Raw genomic sequence first — 20,731 nt, 5'->3', positions numbered from 1 at the left:
AGTCCATGGAATATTCTTGGAGTCCGCATTTAGTTATTAGGTTCTGAAAAGCCTGTGAAGTGCCAAACCCCAGCAGTTGCTAGCAGCATATGGTGACATTCCTTTAAATGGGTCAAGTCACCATGATCCTGGACACAGCCAGAGAAAAATAAAGTCACATTGGATTCTGCCTTGGGAGCTTTGTCACATGGGTATTTTGTGTGTACTTCTTCGGATAGGAAAAATAACTGGAGAAAGCACAGAAGCCAGAAGTGAAATAAAAGTTTTTTTTTTTTCTTTTTCCTACTGTTAGAAAAGAAGGGGGTGGGAGCCATGGCTCACACCTGTAATCCCAGAACTTTGGAAGGACAAGGTAGAAGGATCAGTTGAGGCCAGGAATTTAAGACCAATCTGAATTCTTTTACGGAGACCATGTCTCCACAAACAAACAAACAAACAAACAAAAAAACTTAAAAAAAGAATACAGAAAATTGCCCTTGGAATTATCTTGTGATAGAAAGAGCACTGTCCTTCCTAGGACGTAGCTGGCTGTGTTTGCAGCTTCTGATAAATGTGGCTTTTTGACATCCTTCCAGAGAAAGCCTGTGGGCCTATCTGAGAGACGGCCCCTCTCACAAACCATTTACTCTTCTAGATGTCGTCCTCATTTTTCCTATGACCTGCTCTTGCCAACTTGGATGAATGACTTCACTCAAGGAGTAAGGGTGAGAGCCAGATGCGCCCACACTGTACTTAGTAACTTACCCCAGTTCTTCCCATCCCAAAACATTGGCCTTGCTTCACCTTTATGGACCCAACTTACTCCATGTTTCCCTGTACCCAGCATAAACTCAATCTCTGTCGCCATTCTTGACTGCAAAAGACCTACGAAAACAATTCTTTGGGGAGAAGACTTCTCTCTAGATTTTGCTCAGGGGCCTCCTTAACTAACATAGGAAAAAAAAAAATGGTCCCTCCTTCTAAAGGAGTTCATTAACGCATGTGGAATGAGGCTGATTATTTCTACTGAGTAATTTAAGTCCAAAGAAGAAAATATAACAGATCCCTTTAACAAGCAGAATGCCTGATACACTAGGGATAGCAACTTCAAGACCTCAAGTAAGGACGTTTACCCTCCTTGAACCTCCCTGCACTAGAATAATCAGGTTTCCTTCATTCTAAGGCCCACTCTCCTATTCCAACAACCAGTCATTAAGTAAATTCTGGCTAAGTGAATGTTGGCTAATTCCATGGTAGCAATGTAGCATGGGCTATGCTTAACTTGCCTTTGGCTACAGCCATACCCTTGTTTGTTGTGTGTTCTCACTTAATCCTAAACTGTGGCGTCATCCCCAACCACCTTTTTTTTTTTTTTTTTGCACCTCCTTAAAAGTCTTGGTCAGTAGTTTTCAAACTTGAGGGTAATCAAAACCTCTAAAGGTTCTGGTAAAACAAAACATAGGTTTCTAGGTCACACTCTCGGTATTTCTATTTCAGTGGTAGGTCTGGAATGGAGTAGGGGTGGAGAAAAAGGATTTACATTTTTAACAAGTTCTTAGATGCTGCTGATGCTGCTGGCCTAGGGACCACAGGTTGAAAACTACCAGTCTAGACTGGACCCAAAATGTCAAATGTGGAGTTGTCCTATATGGCAGTGTACAGTTCTCCTACCAAAATTTTACCCATCACCAATATTTGAGTGTCAGCTTGACACCCAAGACTCTGACCTTGTTTTTGTCCACCAGACTCACACCAACTGCACCCACAGCTATGATCTTTGGTTCATTATATTGTGTTGATGACCTTGACCTGTGTTGCCTCTTCTGGCTTGCCTTGCCCTGTTGTCGCACACACTAATGACAAGCTATCATTTTAAACCCTTCCATGTAGAAGCTAAACTTGTCCAAAAGTAAAACCTGTCTACCCTTTACTTTAGTTCTCATAAATTATAGCAAAGTGCCAAAAAAAGAGCTCATTTTGCAGTAGGAAGAGCTCATTCTGGATTAAATGTCAACAGAGCATTAATGACATTAATCGAGACATTACTTGAAATAATTTAAATTATAAAAAGATCAGGGTGTGTGTGTGCACTAATTGTGAGAAGAAAGGAAGTTTAAAGAAAGCATACTTCTAAGATAAGCCAAAAAGTGAACAGGCCAAAATTAAGGAAAAAAAGCTAAGCATGTAACTTGTCTTTTAATACATTTAAGGAAGAGTCAAAGAAGGGTCTGAGAAATGGTTGTAAAGAAGATACACAAATGGCCAATAAGTACATGAAATAGTGCTCAATATCCTAGTCCTTCTGGAAATGCAAATCAAAACCACAATGAGATGCCATTTCACACTCATTAGGATGGCTATCAACAAAAAGGCAGATGTTAATAAGTGTTAGTATGTGGAGAAAATAAAACCCTCATACATCAGTGATAGGAATGGAAATGCCACTTTGGAGAACAGTTAGTTCCTCAAAATGTTAAAGACAGTTACTATATCACTCAACAATTCCACTGCTGGGATCACCCAAGAGAACTGACAACACACGTCCACACAAAAACTTATATGTAAACATTCATAGCTGTTTTATGAGTCCATTTTCATTGCTATAAAGGAATACCTGAGGCTGGGTAATTTAAAAATAAAAGAGGTTTATTTTGGCTCCCAGTTCTGCAGGCTGTACAGGAAGCACAGCACCAGCATCTGCTTCTGGTGAGGGACTCTAGGACGCTTACGATCATGGAGGAAGGCAAAGGGGAGCCAGTATGCCACGTGGTGAGACATGAGAGACTAAGCAAGAGAGTGAGGAGGAAGTTCCAGCATCTTTTAAACAAACAGCTCTCACGTGGACTCATAGAGTGATAACTCACTCATTACTATGAGGATGGCACCAAGTCATTTATAAAGTATCCACCTGCATGACCAAAACACCTCCCACCAGGCCACACCTCCAACACTGGGAATTACATTTCAACATGAGATCTGGAGGGGACAAACATCTAAACCATTTCAGCTGCGTTATTTATAATACCTCCAAATGGAAACAACTCAATGTCCATCAACTGATGAATGAATAATCAAATGTATATCCATCTAATGGAATATTATTTAGCCATAAAAAGGAAAGCACTACTGATATATGCTACAATATGAGTGAACCATGGAAATCCTATGCTAAGTTAAGGAAAACAGACACAAAAAGCAATATACTATATAATTCCATTTATATAAGATGTCCAGAATACGCAAATTCACAGAGGCAGAATGTAGATTAATGGTTATTAAGGAGTGGGGAAGGGGGAATGAACACTGACTGCTAACGGGTATAGAATTTTTTTTAAGGCAACAAAAATATTCTGGAATTAGTGGTGTTGACAGTTGTACAACTCTGCGAATGTGCCAAAACCACTGAATTGTACGCTTGAAAAAAGTTGTATTCATTTATTCTCGTACTGCTATAAAGAAATGCCTGAGACTGGGTAACTTATAAAGAAAAGTGGTTTAATTGGCTCCTGGTTTCACAGACTGTACAGGCAGCATGGCTTGGAAGGCCTGTATTAGAATCATGGTGGAAGGCTAAGGGGAAGCAGGTACATCTTACATGGCTGGAGCAGGAGAAAAGAGAGAGAGTAGGGAGGTGCTACACACTTTTAAACAACGATCTCATGAGAACTCACTCACTACCACAGGAAAAGCAAGGGAGAAATCTGCCCCCATGATCCAAACAGCTCTCACCAGGCCCTTCCTCCAACACTGGGTTTTACAATTTGATATATAATTTGGGCAGAGACGCAAATCCTAACCATAACAAAAGCTAAACAAAACAAACAAACCAAAAAAAAAAAAAAAAAGAAAGAAAGAAAGAAAGAAAGAAAAGAAAACAGAAGAAAAGAAAAAAAAAGGTGGTGGACATGCCTGTAAATTCAGGAACATGGTAGTTAATAGATGGTAGACGGCTGCTTGAATAGATGAAATGGTTAATTATTTGATATTGACTATGTCCAGAATATGCAAAATATGGAAGGCAATACTCCTAAATAAGACCAGGAAAACAGAGTCTGTCACCCCCATGAAATCTGTCCAGGGGTGTTTTTAGCGCTATTGGAAAGATTCAGATAAACCTTTTCCACTGGAGTCCCATTGGACAAACCCTCTGTGACTGCCTTTCCTACCAATAACTGGAAAGAACATACAGTAAGGAAAACTATGTGCCATACACAACTGCCTACAAATCTAAGGACTGAGAGCCACTTCCATTTTTTCACAAAGCTTGCTTGGATATTTCAGTGCAAACTAGTCAATTGACAGCAGTGAAAATGTATATGGAGTTCATAAACAGTGAGAGAGAGATGAACTACAGTGATGCTTAGAAAAGACACACATCCATCAGAAGATCTGAAGCCCTCAGATGTGGTTATGTTAGCTGATCACAGGGCTTGCTTTAGGAATTGAATTACAAAGAGTCTCCAAAGAAAGCACAATGGTTTATTTTACAAATAAACTCTATGTAGAACCATTTTGCCATTAGAAAACATTAGGTCAAACATTTACAGGCAAAAGTTACCATCCTCTTAGGAACTGAAGTAGATCCCTTCCTATGTCCTTCCAGAAAGATTTTCAGAGTCTGTATGTTTTGGCCCCAGGTTTGTTTATCTTCATCAATATGTAAAAGTTGGAGGTTTTATGTGTGTTTATACATGTGCATGTACTATCAGCCACAAGCACAAACAGGCCAGGAGCAGCTACCTCTGTGATGTGTGTTAAGAAATGCCAGGAAGGTTTTTGCATCCACTAGTGAGGCGAGGACTTTGGATAAGTCTCCCTTTGCACCCCTCTTCCAAACCTGGGCATAACCTGTCCTACAAGAGAAGATTAGAATTTTAGAGACACTTAGATTGTACAAAGAGAATAAGATGATCCTCACTGAGTGCTTAACATGTGGCAAGCACTGTTCTAAGTCTAAGGTTATTTTCATCTTTTCCTAACTTTAGCACTCACCAAGACCTAGTATTTAAAATACTCACAAAAAAGCAAAAAATATCTAGCTCTGGACTGAGATTGAACAGATGGACTTCTCCCTATTCCTTCTGCTAAATACAGCTTAAAACCCCGGACAGTATACATAAAACAAATATGAGAAGACTCTGAAAGGTGGACAGAAGAAGGCAGTCCATAGGATCAACACGGTGATGAGTTCTCCAGGTTTTCTTTTTGCCTCACACATTTCAGCCTGGGTCCCAAAGAAGTCAGCATCCCAGAAATGCTAACAAGAGCAGACTAAAAAATATAAATAAACAAACAAACAAATAAACACAGACACACACCACCACAGGAAAGGGGCGACCTAACAAAACAGAAAGATTAAAAACTATCCTATACAACCAAACAGCACAGACAAACCCAAGGCTTCATCCCTTCCCCTGTCATCAAAGGTCCAGCGGGGAGCCATTTCTACCTGCACCCTACTGTAACAAGGCACTTCCTGTCCTGAGTGGTATCAGAGGAGGCTGTGTTAGGAAGCCAATTTCAGTCCTTGCTGGTGGTTAACAAGCCCCCTCCCTATATAATGTCACAGCAGACTACATAGGAAGCTGGCACTTTTACTACCACCTAGCAGGCCTCCTCACTACTAGGTCAGTGGAAGCTAACTGGAGAGTAGTAACAAGATAATGACGTTTTCCCTCCCAGCCAGGGTGGCACTCGCTGAAGCCCAGCAGAGAACCTGAAATCCCACCTCTTCCCAGCAGAGACAAAACACCCCTGAGTCCCTGGAGTGTCAAAGGAAGCTGAGAGAGGAACTGGACCTTCACCCCCATGTGGCAGTAATGAGGCAGAATCCCCTTTTCCTGTAGGTGTGATACAGTTTCAGAGAAAGCCTGCTAAGTCAAGGTTTTAAAAAGATCCAGAGTCATATAACATACAGGGTATTATGGAAAATCACTCATTATACCAAGAACCAGGAAAATCTCAACTTGAATTAGAAAAGACAATCAACAGACCCAACAAAGAGATGATCCAGGTGTTAAAACTAAGATTTTAAAGGAATCATCATTTTTAAAAATGCTCCAATAAACAATTATGTACATGCTTGAAACGAACAAATAGAAAGTCTCAGCAAAGAGAAGATGTAAAGAAGAACCAAATGAAAAATTTAGAACCAAAAACTACAATAACTGAAATAAAAAACTCAGTGGTTGGGCTCAACAGCATAATGGAGAGGGCAGAGGAAAGAATTAGTGAATCTGAAGATAGAACAGTAGAAATTATTTAAAGTGGAAAACAAGGAGAAAATAGAAAATAGAGCAAAAAAAAAAAAAAAAGAATAGAGTTTCAGGGACCTGTGGAACTATTACAAAAGATCTAAAATCATATCATTGAAATATCAGAAGAATAGAAAGAAAGTGGGGCTAAAATAGTATTCAAAGAAATAATAGCGGCCGGGCGCGGTGGCTCATGCCTGTAATCCCAGCACTTTGGGAGGCCGAGGCGGGCGGATCACAAGGTCAGGAGATCGAGACCATGGTGAAACCCCGTCTCTACTAAAAATAGAAAAAATTAGCCGGGCGCAGTGGCGGGCGCCTGTAGTCCCAGCTACTCGGGAGGCTGAGGCAGGAGAATGGCGTGAACCCGGGAGGCGGAGCTTGCAGTGAGCCGAGATTGTGCCACTGCACTCCAGCCTGGGCGACAGAGCAAGACTCCGTCTCAAAAAAAAAAAAAACAAAAAACAAAGAAATAATAGCTGCAAATTTCCCACATTTGGCCAATGAGATAACCTATAGATTCAAAAGGTTTAGTGAACTTAACTGGATAAAACAAATAGGAATTAATGCTAAGACAAAATGTAAACATCTGAAAATTAAAAAAAAAAAAAAAATTCTTGAATGCAGCAAGATGGAAATGAATTGTTATCTTTATTGGAGAAAAACCATTTAGATTACAGTGGATTCCTCATCAGAAGTAATGGGGGCCAGAGTGGTCAGGTGCAGTGGTTCACGCCTGTAATCCCACCACTTTGAGAGGCTGAGGTGGGTGGATCACAAGGTCAGGAGTTCAAGATCATCCTGGCTAACATGGTGAAACCCCATCTCTACTGAAAATACAAAATTTAGCCGGGCGTGGTGGCGCACACTTGTAGTCCCAGCTACTCAGGAGGCTGAGGCAGGAGAGTTGCTTGAACCTGGGAGGCAGAGGCTGCAGTAAGCCAAGATCATGTGACTGCACTGCAGCCTGGGTGACAGAGCAAGACTCCATCTCAAAAATAAAATAAAATAAAAATAAAATAAAATAAAATAAGTAATGAGGGCCAGAAAAAAGTGGCAGAATATTTTTCAAGTGATAAAATAAAAACTCTGTCAAACCCAGAATCCTATATCCAGAAAACTTATCCTTCAGGAATGAAGGGGGAAATAAAGACATTCTCAGACAAAGGAAAACTAAAAGAATTTGTCACCAGCAGACCAGACCTACCCTAAGAATGGCTAAATAAAATTCTTGAAACAGAGAGGGTGTGATAAAGGAATAATTTTGAGGCATCAGGAAACCAGAAAAAAACAGCAGAAAAAGCAAAATTATGGGAGAATGGATAAACTAATTGTGCTTCATACAATGAGATACTACTGACCAATGAAGAATAATGAACATTGATACATGTGACAACATAGAGAATATCAAAGACTTCACACTGAACAAAATAGACACAAAGAGTACAGTGTGTATGGTTCCATTTACGTTAAGAAAAGATAAAACTAATGCATAGTGATAGAAGTCATAACAGTGCCTTTGAGAGCTAAAGATTCACTGGATTGGGCATGAGGGAAAATAGAACAATAAAACTTACTTACTATAAAATACTTTCTGATGTGACAGAAATATTCTTCACATTGATTGATGTATGTAAATAATCAAAACTCCAGATGGCATATTTAAGATTTTTGCATTTTATTCTGCCAATTTATCTAAATTCTTAAAACCAGAATGACTATATAATTTTTCAACACAATAAGCAATAGCTCCATGTAAGTTCCAATGTATGATTTTCAAAGTAGAACGTAAGTACTGGAAATTTTTGAGTGGTAATTTATTTCTCTATTCAGATCTAGGTTATATTGCAAATTACTTATGGTACAGCAAATTTAGAATCAATATTTGCTTCTTGATTTTTTTTTATATTTGGAAATGAACCAATGTATTCAATAAAATATTTATACCTAAACCATATAGTTTGAAGGTTTTTTTTTAAAAAAAGAACCCAAACATTTGATCTGTAGAAAATGAATTAAGTTTTACTTTTGCTTGTCATCACATACACACAAGGCAAAGGGGTACTTTCTCATTACAGTAATTTTCAGAGAGATGTTTAAAATAATAATTTATACCTGCTGGGGGACTGCTTCCTTGCAAACTGCTTTACTGCCCAACAAGCAGTAACACAAAGTTGGCTCATTCCCTGTGGCAGGCTGTATTACCCAGAGATGGCCAAAATAATATCTCTCATCTCATTTGCTTTTTGGCAATGTGGCCTTGCCACTCCTTTAACAAAAGCTGGAGTATAAATCCCTTCCCAATACTTAAAACCAATAAAATGTCTTAAAGTGATTCTATAAAATCAAATATGTTGTTATTATAGCAAAAAATTAACAAGTTCCAACACCAACAAATAATTTGTGGCAGGGATTTAAATTTTCTATCTCTATCTATTTTCTCTTCTTTCTTTGAAGTAACAGAAACTTAATATTTAGCTAAGTTAGGTGTTGCAACAGAAGGTGATAAGCCTTACTGGTTTTGCCTCGATCTCTTGGAATATTTGCTGCATGGATCCTCCTTCTAGGAACTTGACTCATTCCTTAACATGGATTATAATTACTTTGACCATATTATCCTAAAAAAAAATAGAAGCCCCTGAAGTGTGATTTAACTTTTGGGTTTACTTGGAGTCACACTTTAACATTATAATCATCCTTCTTCCAAGGTTCACTGTTACTGATTCTGATGGCATTAATTTGACTGAGTCATGCCATAGTGTGTGTTGAAAATAGCAGACAAGCTATGGCAGTCTTCTGTCTAGATGTTTAAATTCCAGCTTTGCCACATACCATCTGGTGATCTTGGGTGATATTTTGGGACTTGCCTGTAAAATTATCACACTGAAACTTTATTCATAAGAATCCCTGAGATTATTTGAAATAATGATTAAAGTACAGTGTTTGACACAGGGTGTAAGTACCCATTTGCGCCTATTATTATTAGACACACTTCCTCACATATATAGAACATTATTTTATCTGTAGAGTAATGAAAGGTTTACTTTCCTTCTCTACACTAGAGCTGTTCTAGTCAATACATGCAAATGACAGGGTGTTTAGCAACTGAATTGCTGGTGGTCCTTTAGTCATTTTATTGGGGTGCGTGGAAGATTCTACATCATTATGCAGTGGAAGCTTTTTCTTTCTTTAGCCTTACAATAGTCACTCTAGTATAGAAATTCTCTGAGAAATGCTTCCAGGAATTCCCATTAAAAAGCCTAACAAATGTTTTCCAACTAACACATTATGTTCTGAATTTATAGGCACAATCTGAGCAAAAAAGGTCTTGGCAGTCATTTAATGGAATTATTACAAAAGCAAATTAATATGTAGATTATTGGACAGTATTCATTTCATCATACAGGAGCATTTTTAAATTAGTTTCAGAAAAAGGGCACTCCATAATAAACTTTTAATTTCAAGAGTTGCACAAGGTAAGGGCTGAAAATTATACTAGGCCAGGTACCATGTCATCTCTGATATACTACAACACTTCTTTATGAGCACATTACAATTCAGAGAGCTAATAATAAAAAGAAGTGATGCTGAGATGATGAATTGATGCTATGCAATTAGACCTATTAGAATTCACAGGCGTCGACAGGCAATAATCAAACCCTTTTCATGCTGCCCATTGCAATTATCTTTGCACTTAAGAATCAACAAAGCACATAATGACTTGCACTCGATTAAAGAATTCATGAGAAATGGAATTTTAATTAGTGTGTGGAAAATTTGGGCCATTTATTACTTTACAGGACAACTAATTGTGAAAACTAGTTGAGAAGTTAAAAACAAGTGATAGATGCTTGGCTGGTCATGGTGAGAAAATTGGACAATGAAAATTTCTGATAGTGCCCCTCCTACCATAAAATTATGATTAATACCTTAAAACCTATTATTGGGGAAGGGAGTCGTAAGTGCATCATTGATATCATAATTGACTGATACACAGACATTAAATCCATTCCCAATTTTGACTTCCCCAAACCACAATATTTTAGACCATTCACACTCACATACACACAAATGTAGTCACTTATACACCACCTACATCAGAATCAATGAATATCTATTAATTACTATCTGTTTGTGAAAAATAAAGTATATAATCTTAGAAGAAGTGAGGATATTAATTCAACATAGGATTTTTAAAAGCTTAGTGAGTGGAGATGATTATTACTCAGTTCACAGATTTTCGTGTTAGTCATGAAAAACTGCTGTGTAATGGCTGTGTGTTTTTAATGCTGTTTATTCATAAAACACGTTTTCTTTTAATGCACTTGACCTTGGACTAGAAGATTAAATTATCTTGGTTTAGTTCATTTCAGATATAAATAATAGGTTTTGGCAGTTAACACATAAGTTAATGGAAATTCATATTTATCCGAAGTTTCCTGGATATTGAGTAAAAGGTACCATGTTTATAAATAGAAAATGTAAAGTGCCAATTTACAATGCAGTCAATTTAATAACATATTTCTCATGCTCAATTTATCATCTGATGTGAATCTAAAGTACAAATAGTCAAGGAAATATCCACAATCACTGCTGCACTATGTGAATAAGTGAAAACAACAACAAAAAAGACTGAATACAATGGCCCTTCTCACTCGGTTCATAAAACAACCGGGAAAAGAAATCAATATTTATGAAAATAAATCACTGATTCAATCCCCAAACAAAGTCAAATTGTACATGAACAATTCTCGGAGTTATCTGTCTCTCATTTAGAAATCTCATTTACTTTGTTGTTAAAAATTATACTAATTTGCAATGTAAGATTTGAGTGTCTAAAATGTGGAAAATATTTGAATAAAAATGTATCTAGTGTGGCATCAGATATTTTAAAACTTTATGATCATTCGAAAAATCAAATGTGTGGTTTCTACAACAAAAAAATTAACCAGTTCCCATCCTAATATGAACAAAGAATTGTGGCAGGGATTGAATTTTTCTCTCTCTATCTATTTTCCCTTCCTTCTTCAAAGTAACAGAAACTTAATATTTAGCTAAGTTCACTGTTGCCAGGAATAAAATGTTACATTTTTCAGTAGTCCATGCCAGTAGATGTGGTCATGTGACCAAGTGTCTCATAGAGCCTCTGGAAAAGCTAAAAACATCAAAATGATTTCATTTTGCTCTTCTGACTTTCCTTTTTCTTTCTGTCTACACTGACATACTCTAACCTGATGATGGCTGGAACTCCAGCAGCCATCTTGGGTCATGAGGTAGATAAAATATGATAATACCTGTCAATTATAGGAAGTTTTACACAGTAATTTGCATAATTCTACCATGCACGTATTTTCCCATTTGAGTTGTAGGAACTCAGCAAGATAGGTCATTAAACTGTTTGTTTCTTTCCTTTCTTTTATATGCTGCTTCTTCCTGGGTTAATGTGATTAGTTTAAATCATTAAAAAAATAGATGAACTTAAAAGTACAATTCCACCAAGGCATTTAGAGAAAAGAAATATTAATGTGTAAAAACCATGCCATGGGCTGAGTCAAGTACTGCAGATGAATACCAAATTTAGTGCTGAGCTTCTAGGCAACTAAAGAAAGAAATACACGAAGTGTCCAAAGAGACAATCTGCTCTTTTCTTAACCTGATAGTAAATTTAAGGATGTCTACCTCGTTGAACCCTCATGTAAGGACTACTGAATGACATAGTGGATGTCTTAAGCAGTAGTTATGCAAATGGTGCAGAAACATTCTGCATATAGCCACCACACCGTCATCAAAGAACCAGAGGGTATATCATTATGTCTTGATTTGGAACAAGATTTCTCCGTGTAGCTAAAATGATATGACTTCAGCATAGTCTACTTTTTATACGGTTCAATTTTAGAGCATCTAAAGGAATAAGTGGTTTGTTTGGTCCTTCAAATGTCTCTCCCAAATATCAGGCACCTCGAGTGATCTTCGAGTGATATTCAGGTTCAGGTAGCAGTTCTGTTATGACCACCAAAACAATACTGCCCTAGATCCAAGCAATAGGTGCCCCTTCCATGGGTCCTGAATTTTATATGCATGACAATTTACTTTTGTCACTGGGATTCAGTGTTCAGCTCTGGCAGAATGTGATGTATAATCCTAAACATCTGATCTCATCATTAACACTGTTCAGACCCCAGGGAGGTGCTTACGTTTCTTTTCCTGTATCTCAGAATAAAAGGAGACTGCATTTGAATGTCACAAAGGGTTGTGGATTGTGCAAATGCAAACATCAGAGATGGACACCCTTTCAGAGTGGAGGGAGGATTTAGCAATAGAAGTGTTTAGGTAAGGGGAAAAATAATTAACTTCTCAAATCCTTCCTCTAAAATAGCTTAAGTGCAAAAGATTCTCAAATAATAAAGTGTTGTTTCCTAGGAGAAACAAGTATCTGTCTCAATTTCCTTTAAGTAACAAATTGTGGTCTTGGGCAGTATTCATGAATGAACGTTGGATGTATGACAGTTGTATGTGGTGGTTAAGTCACCTATTGCAATAATAAGTAATTTGTGTCATTGTCTCATGTACTTGTTGGCTTAATGTATAACTACTAAATATTTACCCATATGGCATTAGGTGTCCATTGGTACTCTTGTCCTGGGTCCTGCAAATGTTAGAGGAGACATGGCCAAAATAGTTTAAACTTGTGTGTCAAATTAAAAGTGTATTCCTCTGCTTGGTGTGTGAGATATCTGGGGAGGGGGGCACTCATCATTTGGCTTATTTTATAAGTGAGGAAACTGAGATCTGTAGAGAAGCTCTGTGCCAGAGAACCCAGTTTCCTTCTAGACAACCTAAGAGATTTTCCGCCAACCCAGGTTTCATCTCACCATAATTAACTTTTGGTTTATGTCCGAGATGCTACCCAAATTGTTCATCCTACCCAAATTGTGCTTTGCGATCAGCAGCAGCAGCACCACCTGGAAGCTGGTTGGGAATTCGAAATCCTGGGGCCCCACCCTAAACCTGCTGAATCAGCCTCTGGGAGTAGCGTTGGAAATCTGTGTTTTGTGAGCTTCCTAGTGAATTCTTTATGTACTCCCAGTTGATAATTTGCTTCTAACCCCTTGTTACTCAAGGTGTGGTCCATGGCCTAGCAACAGGAGCATCTCCTGAGAGCCTCTTACAAATGCACAATCCCAGGCTTACTGAATCAGAATCTCCATGTTAAAAAGATGTATGGAGGATCTGTATAAACATTAAAGTTTGAGAAGGGCTGCTCTGATTGTATCTGTAACTTAAACAAACACCAGTTAGATTACATGTAGTGAAATCGCATAGAATTAGTCTCTGAACTACAAATCGGGATCATGCCTTGTGTCATTTTATAACTTTCTAGCACACGGAGTTTAAATAAACTGCAATGAGTGCTAGCAAATAGCACAATCTGGGTTCCTAGTGATCCCCTTACATAGTTAATATGGTTTCACTTAGTTTCATCATTTTAAGTCTACTCAGAGAGTGGCACATGTTGCTTAGCCATTTAGAAATTTAAACATGATACAGCCATACTGGTGAATGACTCTTTTAAAGCCTCAGCATACCTTGTAGTCAGCTACTAACAGTGATTTGATCTTTTCTCACCTTTACCCCACCAAAAATGAGGTAACTGGGTGAGAGGGTCAAGCATTGCAAAGAAAACCAGATTGAAAAAATAAGAGTATGGCAATTTGATCCAAAGAAAGGTGACTAAATATATAGTCATCAAAGTAGCATGCAAAGTTTCAGTATTTAAATCAGTCACTAGTGAATTCGGGGAGGGTGGGGGAGACTATCTGAAACTTCAATTTTTTTACTCCAGTTTTTTCTTCTTCAACTTATGACCCAGTATGCTAATGAAACAAGGCCTTAACTGAAACTATGAAGGCCACATTTCAGAGGTTAAGATAAATTTGCGGGCAGGTTTCTGATAAGAAGCTAATTTTTCTCCTCTTATTTTTAATGGTTATTTACTCTAATAAATGTTTAAGTGTTTAGACTTGAAAATAACTACAATCTGAGTTGGTATCATTATGGATGACATCTTCAGAACTGAACTTTTCAACTTGACTTTTGCTTCATTATTGAACAGTAGGTGCTGCATGCTCTTTATATTCCTGTCCCTTGAGGCTAATAATAGTAATGACCAAATGGTTAGAGGATACTCAAAGGGTTGTGGCTACTTTTCATTTCTGTTAAGGGCTATAACAACTTATTTGGTCCTCATTTTCACAAAACACAGAAACAGAAGTAAAATAATTTAACAAACTTTAAAACAGCATGAACAAACTGGAAAATATTTCCATAAGCAAATATGACAAATGATTCATATATTTAATCCATAAAAAGCTCATGTACACCAATAGAAAATATCTATTTCCCCAACAGATACTTGAAAAAATGTTAATTATAATTTTAGTAACAATTATAACAAAGTCATTTAATGGCTCTTTACCACTGCCAGGAATTGTGCTAAGTGTTATGCTTACAATATCTCATTTAATTCTTACAATTCTGTGAGGTCTTTATTATTATCCTCGTTTTGCAAATGAAAAAATGGGAATTCAAAGAGGTTAAATAAATTGCCTGGAGTCACACATACATACATTTACACAGTAGTTTTTTGTTTTTTGTTTTTGTTTTTGTTTTTTTTTTGAGACAGGATCTTTTTCTGTTGCCCAGGCTGGAGTGCGGTGGTGCTTTGACCTCCCAGGCTCAGAGTGACCCTCCCAACTGAGACCCCCAAGTAGCTGGAACTATAGGCATGCACCACCATGCCTGGCTAACTTTTTCAACTTTTTGTAGACATGAGGTCTCACTATATTGGCCGGGTTGGGCTCAAGTAATCCTCTTACCTCAGCCTCCCAAAGTGCTGGGATTGCAGGCATCAGCCACTGCACTTGGCCTACAGTGCAGATTAATGTTACATCTGTCCAGTTGCCACTATCTAAAAGGACGTGGATCATGTACAAATTTAAAAAAAAAAAAAAAAGAAAGAAGTCCAGATGCTAAACATTTGGAAAAAAATGCTCAATGAAGCCATTATTCAATGACATAAATTTAAAACAACTATTAGAAGAGACTGAACAGTCTATGAAACTCGAACCCAGTCAGGAGGCCATGAGATAAGCACGCATATGCACTGGTGGGGTCACATGTCAAGAGCTTTTGATATGCTTCTAGTTTCCAGCAGATTCCTACACTCTAGGGAGTCTCTTCTATGGAAATAATTTTGTAAATGTAAATTGTGGGGTTCATAAAAATTGCCCTCACAGGATTCTACACAAAAGAGAAAATTGGGAAAAAATAAACTGCCAACCGCAAGGGAGCAGTGAAATGAATTACGGTCCATTAACCCAAAGGAATATTATACCATTATTAAACAGTAATTATGAGAAAGTTTACACAGGATAATACTAATGATATAGTAGTTTATTGAAAACATGAAGACAGTTGTATATCCAGTGATCTCTGGTATACAAACATAAATAAATAGGTATAAAAAGTAGGAAAAATGCCAAATGTCAAATGTAAGCAATAATTATCACTGAGCAGTAAATTTATAACAATTTTTTGCTTTTTAATAAACATATTCACTTAGAACTGACGTCTTTGCAAGGTTTATAATGGGACAGTTAAGAAGAACTACCCTAACTTTTAAAAATTGGAAACTTCTGGCCAGGCACAGTGGCTCACCCCTTGTAATCCCAGTACTTAAGAAGCCTGAGAGGCCGGGCGCAGTGGCTCATGCCTGTAATCCAAACACTTTGAGAGGCTGAGGTGGGTGGATCACGAGGTCAGGAGTTGGAGACAAGCCTGGCCAACATAGTGAAACCCCATCTCTACTAAAAACACAAAAATTAGCCAGTGTGGTGGTACACCCCTGTAGTCTGAGCTATTTGGGAGGCTGAGGCAGGAGAATTGCTTGAACCCAGGAGATGGAGGTTACAGAAAGCTGAGACTGCACCATTGCACTCCAGCCTGGGTGACAGAGCAAGACTCCAACTCAAAAAAAAAAAAAAAAAAAGGGAGGTTGAGGCAGGAAAATTGCTTGAGTCCAGGAGTTCAAGACCAGACTGGGCAACATGGCAAAAACCCGTCTCTACAAAAATTGTAAAAATTAGCCAGATGTGATGGTGTGTATCTCTAGTCCCAGCTACTCAGGAGGGTGAGATGGGAGGAGTACTTGAGCCTAGAAGGCAGAGGCTGCAGTAAGCCGCAACCATGCCACTGCACTCCAGCCTGGGCAACAGAGTAAGACACTGTCTCAAAAATAAAGTAAAATAAAATAAAATAAAAATTGGAGGCAGGGCGTGGTGGCTCACGCCTGTAATCCCAACACTTTGGGAGGCCGAGGTGGGCGGCTCATGAGGGCAGGAGATCGAGACCGTCCTAGCTAACACAGTGAAACCCCATCTCTACTAAAAATACAAAAACATTAGCGGGCGTGGTGGCAGATGCCTGTAGTCCCAGCTGCTCTGGAGGCTGAGGCAGGAGGATGGTGCAAGCCCGGGAGGCGGAGCTTGCAGTGAGCCGAGATCACGCCACTGCACTCCAGCCTGGGCGACAGAGAGAGACTTTCCGTCTCAAAAGAAAAAAAAAATTGGAAACTTCTCAAAATAATCACAGAAAAAGTAAATGTCAAAAAATTATTTAGGGGGACTTAGGGAGATTAAAAAGAATAGTCACTTTAAAAAAGTAATAAGCATTAAATCTAAACTCTATAAAACTTGGCTGTAAGCCATAGATTGAATTGTCTGCTGGGTAGTTTTATTCCTGTTCCCTTAAATTAAGAAAGGCTTGTATCTTTCAATACAACTAAAATACAATACTTTAAAAATATTTTAAACATTTTATTGTCACCTAATGGTAACACACGATAATGAGATATAATCTATTTAAAGCTCTAAGAATATGATTCAAAGTTTAAAAATCTATGAAATTATGAAAACATGTATATATATACTTTTAAAATTATTAGCAATATTTACTAGTATTCTCTTTTTGTGTAAAATATAGAAAAGTAAATTTTCTCCTTTGGGGTGTCATTTTCATGATGAACATTGAAACCAAACTTTGAGCAAAAAGCCCTTCATGGATAACTGATGAACTAAATGAAGAAAAGATTAAAGGTAGCTTGAAAAAAAAAAAGTCATGCATATATGGGGAACCGGGAAACTCACCAGGGCATGCAAAGGAGAACCAAACCAGACATGAAGAGAATTAATACAAATTAGGGACCTTATAAGAGTGAGCAAAATACTCACCTGCATAAACTGGCTCTATGTGACTCTCCTGACTGCTGAGTTTCCAAAAAATGTGCTCTTTGGATGCCTGAGGCCCAAAGGGCTCCGATTTTTAAAGGCTTTTTATGTAGTCTTTCCAAAATAGGCAAAAGTATCCCTGGTAAGGGCTGAGCCCGTCATTTGCTTCTCTGATAGTGGCCTATCTGGTATGGACAGGACTCAGGCACTTCAAGGCAGAAGGGAGGGGTAGAGAAATATTATGGGGTGGGTGAAGTGGGTACTTCCCGATTTCAAGTACACATTGTACCTTCTTCACAGTTCTCCCTCTTCTCAGTCCTGGCCAACAATGAAACGTAACTTAAAAACCATGTCAAAAACATATCTAAAACTTGGAACAGGTGAAAGAGTGTTTTTGCAGAGTCGTGTTGGGCTTGACTTACTACTGATTGGACTACTTTACAACTCTTAGAATGCAGAAGTTAACCCATAGATTTTTGTCCAGTAGAGATGCAAATTATTTCTTTCCAATGGAAGGTATAATCCCAAGGATTTGGTTTATGGTCCTCTAAGACATTCACCAATTTTGTATCTAACCCAGAAATCTTATTTTAATATCTTGGGTAAAACTGCCATATATCTTAGCTCCTCAAATGTTCTTTAAGACTGATTTTAACATCTTACTAGTTTCCTCATTAATTAATGAATTAAATAATACATTTGTTGTGTGTTCTTGCTATATTGTGTTTGTTGTATTTTTAGTTTTTTGAAATCAATTTTTTTTTTCATTTTTTAATCTTCAACTTCTATTTAAGTTCAGGCTACATGTGCAGGTTTGTTACACAGGTAAACATGTGCCATGGTGGTTTTGCTGCACAGGTTGTTCAGTCACCTAGCTATTAAACCGGGCATCCATTAGCTATTCTTCCTGATGCTCTCCTTTCCCCTACTCCACTCTTAAGGGCCCCAATGTGTGTCGTTCCCCCATGTGTCCATGTGTTTTCATCATTCAGCTCCCACTTATAAGTGAGAACATGCAGTGTTTAGTTTTCTGTTCCTGCATTAGTTTGTTGAAGATAACAGTTTCCAGCTCCATCTATATCCCTGCAACAGACATGATCTCATTCCTTTTTATGGCTGTGTCATATTCCATGGTGTGTATGTACCACATTTTGTTTATCCAGTCTATCATTGATGGCTATTTGGGTTGATTCCACATCTTTGCTATTGTGAATAGTGCTGCAGTGAACACATGCATGCGTGTATCTTTAAAATAGAAGAATTTACGTTCTTTTGGGTACATCTCCAGTAATGGGATTGCTGGGTCAAATGGTATTTCTGCCTCTAATCTTCAAAGAATCACCACACTGTCTTCCACAATGGCTGAACTAATTTATACCCCCACCAACAGTGTAAGAGCGTTCCTTTTACTCTGCAACCTTACCAGCATCTGTTGTTTTTTTACTTTTTAACAATGGTTATTCTGACTGGCATCAGATGGTATCTCATCGTGGTTTTGATTTGCATTTTTCTAATGATCAGTGATGTTGAACTTTTTTTGTGTGTGTTTGTTGGCTGCATGTATGTCTTCTTTTGAGAGGTGTCTGTTCATGTCCTTTGCCCACTTTTTAATGGAGTTGTTTTATTTCCTGTAAATTTGTTTAAGTTTCTTGTAGACTTTGGATATTAGAACTTTGTCATATGGATACACTGCAAAAATTTTCTTCCATTCTATAGGTTGTCTGTTCACTCTGATGAAAGTTCCCTTTGCTGTGCAGAAGCTCTTTAGTTTAATTAGATCCCGTTTGTCAATTTTTGCTTTTGTTGCAATTGCTTCTGGTGTTTTTGTCATAAAATCTTTGCCTGTGCCTATGTCCTGAATGGTATCTCATCTAGGTTTTCTTCTAGGGATTTTACAGTTTTGGGTTTTACATTTAAGTCTTTAATCAACATTAAGTTAATTTTTGTATAAGATGTAAAGAAGGGGTCTACTTTAAATTTTCTGCATATGGCTAGCCAGTTCTCCCAGCACCACTTACTAAATAGGTAATCCTTACCCCATTGCTTAGAAAACGATTCTTTAACACCACAAAAGTTAAAACTGAAAGACTTCTTACAAAATAATTTGTCTATACTCTTAAAAATTTCAAGATTATGGAAAAAAAAAAAGATAAGGAACCACGAGGCTAGAAGAACATGACAGCTAAATGCAAACGGTAATTCTGGAGTGGATCCTGGACTAGAAAAATGTTTTTCTTCCTTCCACTGTAACAGAAATTAGTGAAAAAAATTAGTAATACTAAGATCTACAGGTTAGATAATAGCATTTAATCAATGTTAATTTCATGGTACTGTGATTACATAATACAATTGTTTTTAAGAAATATTCTCTAAAATATTTAAAGGTAAAGAGCACCAACTCTACAAGTTACCTCAAATAATTCAGGAGTTAATAATATATACATATTATTGATATTATGGAATGATTAAAAAATATGATAAAGATAGATTTCACTGAGAAATCATGAAGGGTGTACTAGAATTCTTTGCATTATTTTTACAACCCTTCTATAAGTCTAGAATTTTTCAAAGTAAAAGATTAAAAATACGCTACATAAATAAGAATCAGTTAAAGTATGCATGAAATCATGTAATCAAGGTCATCCATAACAACACTAATAAACTCTGATTTAATACTGTATGGTTGATACAATTCTTTTCCTTCCCTTTATTATCTAGCTTTACCTGACTGATTTCTTGAAGAAGTTTTTTTTTTTTTTTTTTTTTTTGGGGGGGTGGGGGGACGGAGTCTTGCTCTGTCGCCCAGGCTAGAGTTCAGTGGCTCAATCTCGGCTCACTGTAACCTCTGCCCCCCCGGGTTTAAGCAATTCTCCTGCCTCAGCCTCTTAAGTAGCTGGGATTACAGGCACCCACCATCATGCCTGGCTAATTTTTGTATTTTTAGTAGAGACCGAGTTTCACTATGTTGGTCAGGCTGGTCTTGAACTCCTGACCTCCAGAGATCTGCCTGTCTTGGCCTCCCAAAGTGCTGTGATTACAGCCGTGAGTCACCACACTCCATCTACCTGACCGATTTCTTTTAAACTTTCATGGTATAAACATTTTCTCCCCCAATTGAAGCATGGAAAGATTCAGCAACCGTGATATCATTACTAATCTGGTGATTTTGCCAATACCTGATGCTGTTTTTTACTATAGACACCAGATTGGAGA

General features: G+C 37.7%; 1 protein-coding gene across 6 annotated transcripts in view; it reads right to left on the bottom strand.

Annotated features, from left to right (window-relative positions):
- MACROD2 (MACRO domain containing 2) overlaps positions 1–20,731 on the bottom strand; it is a 2,143,045-nt gene that overhangs the window by 895,754 nt on the left and 1,226,560 nt on the right. For 2 of the 6 annotated variants that reach the window (XM_025399156.1, XM_025399157.1), the window contains exon 1: positions 17,522–17,705. The exons of the other annotated variants lie outside the window; for them this stretch is intronic. The gene's annotated coding sequence lies outside the window, so the exon portion shown is untranslated. Of the gene's footprint in view, positions 1–17,521; positions 17,706–20,731 lie in introns of those variants that run through there. 6 annotated transcript variants of the gene reach the window in all.

This window comes from Theropithecus gelada, chromosome 10 (assembly GCF_003255815.1).
Source record: "Theropithecus gelada isolate Dixy chromosome 10, Tgel_1.0, whole genome shotgun sequence".
NCBI classification, from domain to species: domain Eukaryota; kingdom Metazoa; phylum Chordata; class Mammalia; order Primates; family Cercopithecidae; genus Theropithecus; species Theropithecus gelada.
Note: the sequence above shows the minus strand (reverse complement) of the source record. Positions and strands in the feature narration are given on the sequence as shown.